This window comes from Cottoperca gobio, chromosome 3 (genome assembly GCF_900634415.1).
Source record: "Cottoperca gobio chromosome 3, fCotGob3.1, whole genome shotgun sequence".
Taxonomy (NCBI): Eukaryota; Metazoa; Chordata; class Actinopteri; order Perciformes; family Bovichtidae; genus Cottoperca; species Cottoperca gobio.
The window spans coordinates 4,356,647-4,370,590 of record NC_041357.1 but is presented as its reverse complement, the minus strand read 5'-3'; the positions used below and the strand labels follow the sequence as shown (position 1 = coordinate 4,370,590).

Here is a 13,944-nt window from a genome sequence, read left to right as displayed (position 1 = left end):
CGGTGGCCTTGCCTTGGAGGGATAGATTTTCAGCTGTGCCTCCGGGCACCGCAGCGCTCTGGCTTTGATTTCATCTTTAACCTTTTTCGGCTGCGTTTCCTTGACCTCTGCAGCGTCGCTCGCTGAATTTGTTAGAATTTCATCCTGACATGGACCTCTCCCCCACCTACTCTTCTTCTTCCTCGACACCCATCACTGTCTTCCTCTTCAGCGTGCATTCCCTGTCCATCTTCCTCCTCGCCTCCTCACGTCTATATTTCATTATCACCTCCTCTTCTAATCTTTCCGCTCCTCTGTTTCTCCCTCTAGGTGGCCATTCCAGTAAGCAGTAGTCAGTCAGGAGTGACAGTGAGAGGCCACTTGATCCGAACAGACAGGTTGCACTCCAGTATGCAGTTGGTGTGTTAAGGTAAGCTCACACACAATTCCTTCCTGGGCCTGTAGAGAAAATGCCCTCGACTCAAACATTTTTCACATTTTTCTAAACCCTGTATGATATTTGCTTCTCGCACTGTAGCGATAAAAGAACAAGACACATACACACGAATAAATGCACACATACGCTCACACACTCCAACTGTTCGTCATTCGCTCACCATTTAGTCTTATCCCCAAAGGCACTCTGTCTTAAACCAAACACACACACACACACATACACACACACACACACACAGACAGTCACACAGCTACAGTACACTGCTGCTATGTGCGCAGACAGAACTTGTAACAATCTGGATTGTGATAATCTATGATAATCATCCACCACATGCCACCTAAAAACGCACATGGGTGGCATTCAACACCCACACTGGCACATTGCTTCAGTGCATCTCGCCTCCCTCTGCCGCTCTCCCCAATGTCACTACCTCCAGCGTCAATGTCACCACTCTGCTCCTTATTTCTCTTTTATGTATGAGGAGGCTTACGATATAACACACAAGCGAAGGGGGGAAAAGGAAGGAATCTTGAACAATTTATGTTTGGCATTAGTGTAATTGAATTCCACTCGTATATCAAAGTAAGAAAGTTGCGAGGTGGTTGGTGATATAAATACAAGGTAGGGATCCATGAAAACACGGATCTGTCCCTCCCCTTTCCCTTGTCTTCCGAACAATGTCTCCCATCTCTTTTTTTTATTCTCTCCCTCTCTCCCCTCCTTTAGCTAGATGGATGATAAATTCCCAGCCAGAGAGCCAGCAACAGCTGTTGGCAGACAGGCCTGATATGAGAATAGCAGCATAGGATGAGCAGGCATTAAAAATTAATATGCTATTTAGCCTAGGTGTATTTTAGGTATTTGACATTTTCATGTCCGGGACAGACTCAATTTATTCATAGTACAGAAAAAAAAATAAAATAAAAGAAATAAGAAGAGAGGAATGGGTGTAGGGAGGGGGGGGAGGAAGAGTGGGGGAGATATAATGCAGGGAACACTAACTGAAGGCCATTCTGGTTTTATCGTTACCCTGTTTCACCTTGCCTCCCACCATAGTGATGTTAGGGGTGCGGGGTGTTTGACTACTCCTTATATGTATGCTTCACAATAGAATATGACAAGGCTGGTAGTACTGGTCACACTACACACAAGTGGAAACTGTTTCCGAATAAAACTCCTTCACTTTATTTACACATGGAAGGTCGAGCTCAAAGATAAGTGTGTGTGCAGGCAGTATAACAGCCAGGCTAACAATTCAACGGGAAATGCACCACCTTTTATGTGATGTCCAATTAGAGTTGATGGTCAAATATTGTCAATTGAAGCAAGACATTCCAATACATGTGCGCTATATTGACCGAGAGAGCTGAGTTCTCTTGCTGGTGCCGGCAGTGCCTACATGTACCAGGATGCGTTGCGCGCAAGCTACTGCCTCCCTGCCAAAACATAGCGTTGTCGAGGGTTAAAATGTGCACCTATACTTATGCAGGTAACAAAATAAAAATACTTATTATTATTAATTATTAATTATTTTCCGCCATGTCAACAAATATTAAGTTTTTACCTTTCACAATAAAAGCCCAATTTAAATCCACTCCTGCTGGTGTTTTTCCCTTTACATGTTAATACTATATATTATAATTATAATTATTATTATTATTATTATTATTATTATTATTATTATTATTATTATTATTATTATTATTATTATTATTATTATTTTTATTATTATTTTCTATTCAAGATATTTTAAATTCTATTTGGTTTAAAGACAATGTTGGTATTGGAGACTGTCCTCACCAGGCAGTATGGTTGTTGTTTTTAAAGCTTTCAGCCACATTGCATGACCTTCCTCAGTGGATGCAGTTGTCCAGTTGTCATCTAGATGGTTTAGTTGTTATAATGCGAGCTAAGTATGTAATTTGGTCGCTTGACAACAGGTGGTCGTGACGGGGGAAGATCTTAACCCCCGTCCATCGTGTGACAGAGACATTAAATGATATAAGACTGACTGCCCTTTATCATGTGACCGATATTCAATACTTGGTCACGTGTTAGTAAGTCGACCCCGTGGTGACAATTTCTTGTCAAACATACATTTTTATTTTCCTGACAAGCAAACTCTTGGGGTCATGTGAATAATAACTATTTTCTCTCAGAAGCAAAGGTGGAAGTAGCGTGACTTTACGCCACAAAACCTCTTCGGAAGGAGGTCGGGTAAATTGTTTGCTCAACCAAGCATGAGACTTTGACACAGGAGAAGGGATGTTTGCATCCCTTTCTTTGTTTTTACCACCAGTGAACATTGCTTTCTTATAACCCTAACCTCATTATTTTCCTAACCTTAACTTGCTGTGCCTAACAAACCCTTAAATATAGTCAGAAAATGTTTCATTGTAACGTGGTTTAAGATGATTTATCAAGTCTTGGTGAAGGTGATGCGTTAGAACAACACTCTTCCCAGAATCCACATCTCAATTCCAGGAAGAGGTCGTTGTGTGAACATTTATTCGTAAAAATAAATAAAACTTCAAATAAAAAAAACAAGATGTACAGAACAGTTGCGTTGCATGTTGAAGAGGAAGAAATAAATACTGTAGTAGAGTAGCAGTATCCAGTATTCTCATTTCCCAGTTTAGAAACTTAAACTTCAGCTGTCATTACAGACAAAATACTCAGCAATGTCAACTTTACATTCTTTTCAATTGTAAACATAATTAAATGTAATTCCACTGCAAAATACACCACGTACACAGAAATATCTGATTTTGGCAATAAATTGATACGGTGGATTTTTATGTTTGTATATATTTTGTTCTTGAATCTCTTTTCCAATGGCCCAGCATTGAGCAGCTCCTCCACTGCTACTGAGCCACTGTTCAGCAGTCAAACACAAGACCCCTGGAGGTCCACACAGCAAAAGTACAAGTCCCATGCTGAGCCACGCCAGGACAGTCCTCTCTCTTTATCACTCTGTCTCCCCGTCTCCCTGTCTCTCCGTCTCCCTCCCCCTTTGTGATTAATGGCTAATGCTACTCTAGTACATCTCTATATCCCTCCTCATCCCTCCCTCGCTAATCGTTGTGAAATCTTAGACATGGCCTGGATTTGGCCTCCTGGAGGAAGGGGGGGGGGGTTGAATTGGATTGGGGAGTGGGGCAATTTCCACCTCCCACAGCATCCATATTACTTTTGACTTTCTTCTTTCTTGATATACCATTGCTGCCCTGTCTTCCTATACCTTAAAAATAGCACATCTTTTTTATATTTTGTTCATCAAACGGGAAATTTAGGTCAGTCGGTCGAGGAAGAGACATTTTCCTCCTCTGAACACTACCTGGGTGCAATCCATCCAACTATCGCTTTATGGCACTTCAGAAAACAATTTTCTACAAATTACAATTCCTGTCTTGCCTGTTTGGAGCAAATAGATAGAACAATGTTTTCTTGTGAAAATGGACTACTACAATTCACTTCTCATTCAAACAAAATGATGTCATCACTAGATGGAAGAATGTACAGCTGGGCTCTTTATGGGTTTGTGTGGACCGCTGCCATATGCTGATCAAGGGTATAAAATCTAAACATATTATGAAAACATTCTCCTGCCATCAGTAATATATTACTAAATCGTTTTATGAACAGCAAATAGTCATCATGCATACTCATTCTGGTATTTATGTTAAATGTTAGGTTTGCTCATGGCTCAGTTGATGCCAGCTAGTATATAGTTGAATTTGTCTCTGCACAAAAGAGAACAAGCTTATTGGTCAACAGGCGAGAGAGAGTGGAGACCACACTAAGAGAATCTCAAATAATTGTTCCTGACACCTGATTTATAAAATAGACATGCAATCAAACTTCATTCTGAGACTGTCCTCGCCCCTAAAAGGACACAAGTTGTGGTTAATGCAAACTTTAGAGTAACCCGTATTTAGGTTTTCTTGAAACGTAACCTCTTCTTCTAGAAATAGGAAGAAAACTAGCCGGAAAGATGAAAGTAGTGTGACTTTGTAAAGCAAGGAGGTTGGGTGGCTGGTGGCCCACGTCAACACTGGTTTATTTAAGCTTGACTACACTATTTCCTTAACCCTGACAAAGCACTTTTAGTTGCCTAATCTTGACCAAACCATAGTCATAGAAATGGGTGCCTCGGTTTTCTGTCAATATCTATCTCTCTAAGTATAATGTATTTGACGAAAATATTTTAGGGAAAGATCCACTGCACGTGTAGTTTTTGGCTTTCTTTGCCTGTCAGTGAACGAGGGGAGGAACTCCATGACAACTCTATAACCCATAACCCATGAGCAAACATCAATTTGCTGATGAAGACCCTGACAGGGGGTTTTAAGTGGAATCTAGACGTGACTGAAAGCTGGATTTAATTATAACCACAGTGCATGCACCTGTGCTAACTCACCAACCAGCATACAACTGCATCACAACAGTATCACTTCTAATTGTCTTTATTTATACCTCCGGTTTAGCAATTACTCATTTTCCACCTCTTACCTTGCACCCTTCGTTTCTCTCCTTTTCACCTCTTTGTCTGCTAATTATTTTATTTTATTTTATTTCCTTGCCTTATTTTCTACTTTCACCTTTCCTCTCGCCTCTTTCTCTCCATCACCATTGCTTCCACACTTGGCAGCAACTTCCCGTCGCAGTACTGCACAGTACTGTATATACACTGACTGTTATTACCTTGGGGAACGTTTAGCAGCTCTGTGTTTAACACCATATAACCTCCGCTACATCAGCAGCGGCAACGCAGAGAAAAACCTGGGAGGTGGAAACCAGAGACGGCTTGTGTTAGGTGAGTGTTTGACTGATCACCACGATAAAGACGACAAGAGAGAGAGACATAGAGAGAGAGAGGGAGAGGGAGCGTGTGACAAGCTTGCTTTATTTCAACCTATTGGATGATCAGTGATTCTTAAGGAGAGAGAACATTTCTTGCGATATCTCTCACTACAAAGTAAATAGAAATCAAAGCCCTTCTCGCTCCGAGACAGAAGCACTATATGAAAGAAACTATCTTAACAACCTCCTTCATTTCTGCTCTTTCTACCTTCTGTACTTCCCATTGATTTCACGTAACGGGTGTTAAGTGAAACTATTTGAGAGGCAATAGATCCACTTGACTTTGTGTCTCAGAGGAAGGCAGTGATTGGCTCCAAGTACGGTCAAATAAAGCTTGTAGTAAAATCTATCTTTGGTAATACTTGTGTTTTTATTATTGCTAATTATGTGATCAGACCTTGTTTGATAGCCTTTCAACACATTCAATTGAGACACGTTTGTGTGATGGTGTAGTTTTCTAAGTGTCACAATGGCCAATGTGCCTTTGACTCTGCAGCCTCTTGGCAGATTACTGTCACTCCCTATCATTCCAATATCTTCCCCCTTCCCTGACTAACATCTTGTACACATGAACCAGGCCCCCCTTCACATCCCCCACCCAGCTACCCCACTGCACCCCCACTCACCCCCCTTCTCCCCGATAGGGATCTGTGGGCGTTGATGTCTGTCTCGAAGGAGTTTTAGAGAGGAAAGGGAGCAACTTGACAGATAACAGGACTACCAAAGGAGTCAAAACCGAGTCATGTCCATGTCCATCAATGTGCTTGTCCACAAGCGCGGGAGGAAAAGTCACGTAGACCAAACATCGACAGCAGCTCGGGGGGGGGAGACACTGTCAGGTGATTATATATAGAAAAAGATTTAAAGAGCGTTCAAGGGGATTGGGCGCTGAGACATGAGCTCACACACACTCACACACATCCGTTCAGGGGTTTCTCTCTCCGTCCCATCATCCTCCCAGGATATCAGGTTGTAATTGATATATGGGCTCGGCTGTCTCTCCCCACCTCTCTGTCGTACGTGTGTGTGTGTGTGTGTGTGTGTTAAGGTCGACTTATCTAGATTTCACCCGTGATTATTCCTATTGGCTGACCCGCCACTTCCAGCTGCGTATAAGACAAAGATGGATGAGCGCAGAAAAGAAAAAGAAAAAAAGAAGTTGTGTCATTTCACAATTCCACAAAAGGCCTAATGTGTTATCAAAGTAACTTCCAGCATATTATCGACAAGAAGCTCCAACCCCCTCATATCCTCTGTCCCCCCACCCAGCACCCACCGCCTCCCTCTCTCCTCCTTTGTGGCATTGCTCGCTCGCCTCGGCAAGCTTCCTGAATTAAACTGCCGGCTTCCTGTTCTTTTATATGCACGGCCACATCTGGGGCGCCGGCTCGCAGGGCCCCGCCGCTTAATAACAATCACCTTCCCTTTCACTCGGCCCTGATTGTTTCTAATTCGCCCTGACAGATAGTAGCTGACAAGCCGCCCGCGCCTCCCTCCCTCCGTGACCCGAGCTCACTCAGCACACTTATAAGGCCTGTCATTTTTAATATTTGATTTTCACTTCGTAAAAAGTTATGTGTTTTAGAGCTGCCACAGCCACAGCCACCATCGTCACCCCACCCCCTCCTCCCCAATCCTATGATGAAATCAGTATTTAACTGAAACCACGTCGAATGGCTGTCCCTCCCTTCTCTCTCCCTCCTCGGCCTTTTGGCTTCATCCTACTTTTAAGCCTCCTGCTCTCCATCTCTTCTTCCTTCTCTTTCATTAATTGTCTTTCTCTCTCTTTCTCTCTGCCTTCATCATTTCCACCCTCTCCTTTCTTTCTGTCTCTTTCACTCAATCTCTTCCTCTCTCTTAGTTTATGAAGACAAAGCAAGCGGGAGAATGTAGCATTGGGATTGTACAGCTTCATGTAAGCCAGTGTCTAACCCACAGTGAGCCACCTTTGCAGCCACATGCATCCAGGCGTATACAGTACAAAGCCACACGGCTAAGAACAGAGCTGTGTGTATTGACAAATAACCAGCGTCCACATCCGTCCGTCAGACATGCAGCTTACTGGCTCCTAGCGTTATTTGCTTTTCATTGATTCCCATTAAAGGTATAAGGAGCCATGTAAAATGCATATCAGGTAGGCTGATCATTAAATGAAAGGATGGATTCATCGACAGCTTGACGGATGACATTTTGCTGCGCGATCTATATGGCCCTTCAATAAAAACACAATTTGGAGCTTAAGACAAAGAAGAAAAAAAAGGAAAAGAGGCATTTAAGATGGAGAAGGAGAGAAAGGAAATGATTAGAAGATGGATTCACAGCAGCACACAGAACCAATCTTCACTACCAATGTGCATTAACACAACATTGACACAGTGCAAATAAAACCAGCTACCCCATTTCTTTTTCTCCATCATTTTGACTGACTGGTCATTGAAAACTCACCAAAGTGATTTCCAAAGATCAGGTTTTGGCTTTTTGCCTTTACTTGACAATTAATATTGCAAATAGCAGGATGCATTGAATTAAATTTGGCCGGGAATGGAACCAACATTCGGTGCCAATAAAGGAGCTCTTGCACCCTGTATGTCGCCAGGCAGAAAGCAGGTTATCGAGGTCATTGTGGTGGATAGGCCTGGGAGCTTTCACATGTAGTTAATGTTTGGCATTAGCTGTACCCTAACCCTAACCCTTAACCTCAACTCAGTGCACTGGTGTAATCAAAACCATAACTTCCGTGTGCAGATATTGGAGAAAGCGAGAATTGGCATTAGATGTAAAAAAAAACCTTATTATTGAACTTAACTTGGCCGGTGCCATGCCAGTGCTATGTTTAAAGAGTGCACAGGCACGGACACTACTTGTTAAGGTTAAGGGAATGTTCTTGGTTTGGGTGCAACTACTTTGGGTTTTGGGGGCTGGGCTTCCTCCCCTCATCTCCTGTCTAGTGGGGTATATGTTGCCTAAAACATATTCATGGTTTAACTAATCAAACATTGGTCATATTTAAGCACTGAACAAACAACGCGTGCTGTCATTTATTTTCTGCGGACAGTCCCACATTTAAACAAATATATAATAAAGTATATTTTTCTTACTTTTCTACTTACATACCTGTAACCATCTTCTTCGAGTCAGTAATACCACAACAGATAATAGATCATCAGATCACTAAATCATCCACCAACTCTGCAAACACTTATTTTTTTCTGTCATTGCAGTCAGCCTTGTGCACTCAAACATTGTCTAACAAACATACCCCCCCCCCCACCCCACCCCGCCCGCTAAGACATACTTCCATTTCGGGACACCGAGGTGCCCGAGGCGCACCCACTGCCAATCTCCGTCTTTACCCGACGACAAAAACACAACTAATTGGAGTACCACTGCATGTTTTCACTAAAGGCACAATTTAATTACATCTGAGCTGGGAATGAGTATTTTGGGAATGTCTGTATGTTCATTCAAACAAATGGAGCGAATGAAAAGCAATATTTGTTTTGCTTTGATTAGCAAACGGGCAGGGTAATTTGTTAAGGAGAAAATGAGTGAGGGCAGAAAATCTCAGTTTAACCCCCAGCTTTCCAGTGGTGGACTACTTTCACTCTGTTTCACTCACACACACACACACACACACACAACACACACACACACACACACACACACACACACTTCATCCCTAAACGGTTGTGCCCCTACCATCCTACACATTAATGAACTTGTGCTCCTGGCTTTGTGGCTCTGACCTCCCTCTCCTCTCTTTTTCTTGTTTCTATTGCCTTGTTTTTGGCTGCTTTTCTTCTTCCCTGATCCGAGTCTCTGTCCTGTGGTCCTCCTTTTCATAAATCCTTTATTAATAACTCAGTGAATAATGTAAAGAGTATTGTTTTCTCCAAGGTTGTATTAATAAACATGAATGAATTTATTTGTCTTCACCAAAGCATGATTAATGCACATTAATGCCTGGATATTGCTCACTCTGCCCTGCATCACCAAGCACATATCACCCCCACCCAGTCTCTCCCACCAAAAAAGGAAAAAAAAGACCTATCAACATTAAATATTTATGGCATAATATTAATGGTTTTGTAAAGAAAATAACAAGTTATTAATCCTCTGATTAACAACTGATTAACCTTTTTTATTAAACACGTGATCCGTGCATCATCGACTCAGGATATGTCGACTGACTGCGCTGCAGAATAATTATTTTTGTGTCTTTTCTAATTGCAAAAATCGCATGGCTGAACTATATGTGTGTGTATGTGTTTTTTTTTCTCTTTTGCCTTGACACATGCATAGGATACACCATTCACACTTGTTCACACAACACGAGATGTATGTAGCCCGAGATTACGATGGGGGATAAAGGAAAAGGAAGAAAATAAAACACACAAACATAACATAACTGGCACATTATTTCACATTGAGGCAGAACAAGAGCAGCGCCTAATTTTAGCAGCAGATCTTTTTTAAAACAATGGGGTTTAATTCACATATCCGTTTATTCTGCAGTCACTGGCATGGGGTGGGAAAGTGTAGTGAAAACACGGCTGAAGGACAAAACATTTTTTTCTCCTTTTCTTTTTTGTCCCTGCTCATCTCAAAGCTATTGTCTGTGTATTTTTAGTTCTTGCCAACTGAAAGACAGTTATGTTGTGTTTTCTGACATAATGACATTGACTTAAGATTGGAGAAGACTGAATTAGACACAATTTGAATCTCTACTTCAAATCCATCCAGTGTTTTCTTCTTCTCGTATTTTTGTTTGAGAAACGGTTCAGTGTTTGTACAGTCCAAGTAAAAGATGTTTCATATTATCATATTATTTGTATTATATTACCTACTTTATTGTTGAAGTGATGTCTTTATATGTAAGACAAGAGCAACGCGTTTTAATGTTTAATTATTTTTCTGGGCAGTTTTATCTGTAAGAATGCATCCCGTTTTATGAGCTGCGTCACTTTTCTGTATGTGAAATCTTAATGTTAATCTGAGTCACGAGTAACTATAGCTGTCCGATAAATGTAGTGAAGTAAAAAGTACAATATTAAGTCTTTTATTGCATCTTTTATCTACTGCTCCAAATGCCCTTTGTGGAGCATTAGCTGTCCTTTTATTACAACTGTTTGGTCATTGTACATTTGTATCTAGTAGAATTGAGTTGTTTCTGTTGTAAATGCATCATTCTGAGGAGCGGTGAGGCACTCTGGGAGTTATTTAAAATATATATTGGTACCCTGATTTGACAGAACATTGAAGGTAATGATACGAACAACAGACGTTGACTGAACTTTATTTTTGGCGCTTAGTCTTTATTACATTATTACAATTTATTAAACAACCATGTTGATTTATCTATTTTGCCAGGCTGTCTTCACGCATACTGTATGAATAGATCTGAACGGCATGCTGTATATAAATAAGGTATTCCTGTTTGAATTGTCTTTGTGTAAAAGGAAGCATGAAGTGTCAACACAGCTACATTTCCTGCAACTCGACCTTATAAATCCGAGTTCACCTCAGCACCCTGGCTTGCCATTTTTCTAAGCTACACTGGGCTTTTCTTTTGCCCAGTTTGCCAGTTTTCATCTATTAAAGACCCGAGCAATGTAAATGACAGCGGCAACAGATGTCTTTTTGTGACCTGCATGAAGGGATGAGTGTGCTGGGGAACACTTGTTATGAGTTTTTTATTTTTTTCATTTTCTTCATGCCTTGCCGATGATGGATCGCCGCTCATTGCTGCAGGGGGTTTGCTTTGTTACTCTCCCCCTTTCTCTTTTTCTCCCTCTTTCTTTTTCTCCCCCACCCCTGCTGTTCTAAACACCAACAGCAGGCTTCACCTTGTCTACTTTCTCTTAACTATTGAACCTTGCATGGGCCACTTTCTCACGTTTCTCTCTCTTTCTCAGATCCATTATCTCACGTTTCAATTTCCCCAGTCATCTCTCTTAAAGAACATACTGTCTTTCCATCTCGTATTCTTTCTTTTCTGTGTTTTCTCTTTTAAACCATGCCATCCTGGGAATCAACACAAACCATTTACACAGGAGAAAAAAAATCTTTGAACTTGCTTCTAGTGCCGTTTGTCCTAATTACAGATCATTTTATCTCTGTCAAAAAAATCTACGTTTATTGTAATGTTGCCCTGGATGCTGATCCTATTGAGGATCAACCTTATTTTACTCTGCTGGAACTCCCCATAAGACCTGGATTCATCACACGTATTCCCCACAGCCCTCCCTCCTGCGGTCCCTTTCTTTTTTCTCTCAGTCTCTTACCAGCTCTGTCTGTTCTTGCTCTCTTCACATTTCCTCTTCTTCATTCTTTTTTTTTCTTCTCTTATTGAAACTATCATTTTTTATGCTATCATCAAAATGAATTAGGCTGATCCCAAAATACGCAGAAGGACATATGGTTTGGCCCAGTTTCTGAGAAGTGCCGGGTTCAGTTTTTGGTCAATCTGTGAAAAGGATGTGTGTGTGTGTGTGTGTGTGTGTGTGTGTGTGTGTGTGTGTGTGTGTGTGCGTGTGTGTGTGTGTGTGTGTGTGTGTGTGTGTGTGTGTGTGCATGTGCATGTGTGTGTGTGTGTGTTCCTTCATTTACAAGTTGGATTTTCAGGGCCTCTTGGGAGTCGGTAGGTATTTATAGTGCTGTTCACACAGAGGTGGACTTCACAGTAATTAGGAAAGCAGTAAAAGTGGTTAATTCTACTTTTCTGATCACTGTTTTAATCTTGTCGTGCTATTCTTGAACCACACACACATACACACATTCACACACACACACGCACACAGAGCAGCAGGTACATGAGCCTTAAGCCTCTTATGACTCCTTGTCTCCATGCAGTGCAGACACAACACTGTGTCAGGGAGAGGTTTAGGCATGGTGCGGGCCTTCCTTAATTACTGGGGGATTGCTAAGCAGATACGACTGTGCTTTCACTGCAGTTGGTGCTGGGTCAGTGGCGGCCTATGAGATTAGCTGTACAAATTAGTTTCAGTCAGAAAAAAGTGAGAAACATGTTCCAACAGTAGTTGACAAGCTTCAGTAGAGTGTAAGACAACAGAATAGAGTTCACACAATGAGTATTGATTGATCCGGCGTCATACGTTTGGTATGAGAAATGTCTCTCGATATATTTCTGTCATGAAAGGTGAGAATATCATTAAAGGCTTGTGCTTCCCAGTTGCCTCCAATATCTACAAAAAGTTTCTATCTTCACTCTGTAACACTTTTATTGGCTGTAGTAAAGAAACTCACTGTGTGAGGAGCAGCCTCTTATTTTCAAAGAGGCCTTTGGATGTAACACACATGGGACTTGAAATATCTTGTCTTCCTAAAGAAAAGAAGAGCATGATTGTGTGTGAGTGTGTGTGTGTGTGTGTGAGAGAGAGAGATAGAGAGATTGCTCTCTGTATCTTGTCTGTAATGCTCAAACTGACATATGACTATGACTGACTACGTGAAAGCCACTGATAATAACAGTTCCGAAAAAAAAAAGTCCATATATTTTTATTATCAGAATACGATACAGGTGAAAAACAAGATTCAATAGGTGGGCAAACATAATAAATGCAGATGCTTCCTTACAGGGGGTCAATGAATGGTTTGATGAGTATAAAAGTGTGAAATGTGAATCATATGCTTTCGCCTTCACAGTCACCAGATTTCAACCTAATTAACCAGTTATGGGAGCCACTGCGTGGTTGTTGCGCCGCGCATCTCAAATTTGTGCGTGCACCAGCACTCTCCACGATTACATAAATGTGTCAAGCACGCAGACCCTGCACATTCCTCCTTAAGTTTGAAACGTCACCGTCAGATGACATTCTGAATGTCCATGACTATTTGTGATTGGATCATTGGTCTGACCCAATCAGATCCTTCAAGAATGTATGACAAGGAGCACTGAAGTTGTTTTTGAGGCTTGTGGTGCCATACAGAGAGACTTTTTTGTAGTTTTATTTTTTTAATTTGTCAACTTTACTTGATGCCTCAACTCAATTTGTTTTTACCATACTCCCAAGTTGCTTCTAACTAAGTTTAAGCTAAACAATTATCTAGACCTTAACTTACCCAGAAACTTACTCTCAAAAGTCTAACTCCTTGTAGAAGTTGGACATTTTTGCACACGTACAACACTTGAGTCATACATCCTCTCTCATAAAGTAGAGAAAAAGTGGGTGAGCACCCACTTTTCCCCTCTCTCTGCAGCAGAGAGGCCTGTCACTTTGCTGTGCACACATTAGATTTGTCACTGAACAAATACAGAGACAAGTCGAGCGCAGTCAAAACACTCCAAACCATCACGAGTTTCGGTGGGAAGATGACTCTTTTGCCTCCTTGTCACCAGCGTGAGTTTGGACGTACCATCACAGGAGTTTCGGTGACAGCCCGGTGAAGGCTGCTTTGTTTGCCTAAGTCGTCTCCATTCCCTTTAATGAGCCATTATGGTTATGTTTTGTCTCAGTTGTGTTCTTTGGCTGGCTGAGTTTCTGAGACGGCAAGACAGAGGAGAAATGGGTAGGGGGTGGTAGTGATGAGGTGGAGGGGGGTCTGTCTTCAAACCTCCTTGTAGTGTTTCAGGAAAAGGAATCTATTGGAGAGAGACATCCAGTGAAGAAGTGAGCGAAGAAATG

At 41.5% G+C, this 13,944-nt stretch overlaps 1 protein-coding gene across 2 annotated transcripts in view; it reads left to right on the top strand.

Moving 5' to 3' along the window:
• znf536 (zinc finger protein 536) overlaps positions 1–13,944 on the top strand; it is a 226,943-nt gene that overhangs the window by 78,132 nt on the left and 134,867 nt on the right. For both annotated transcript variants that reach the window (XM_029460697.1, XM_029460688.1), the window contains exon 4: positions 310–409. The gene's annotated coding sequence lies outside the window, so the exon portion shown is untranslated. The remainder of the gene's footprint in view (positions 1–309; positions 410–13,944) is intronic.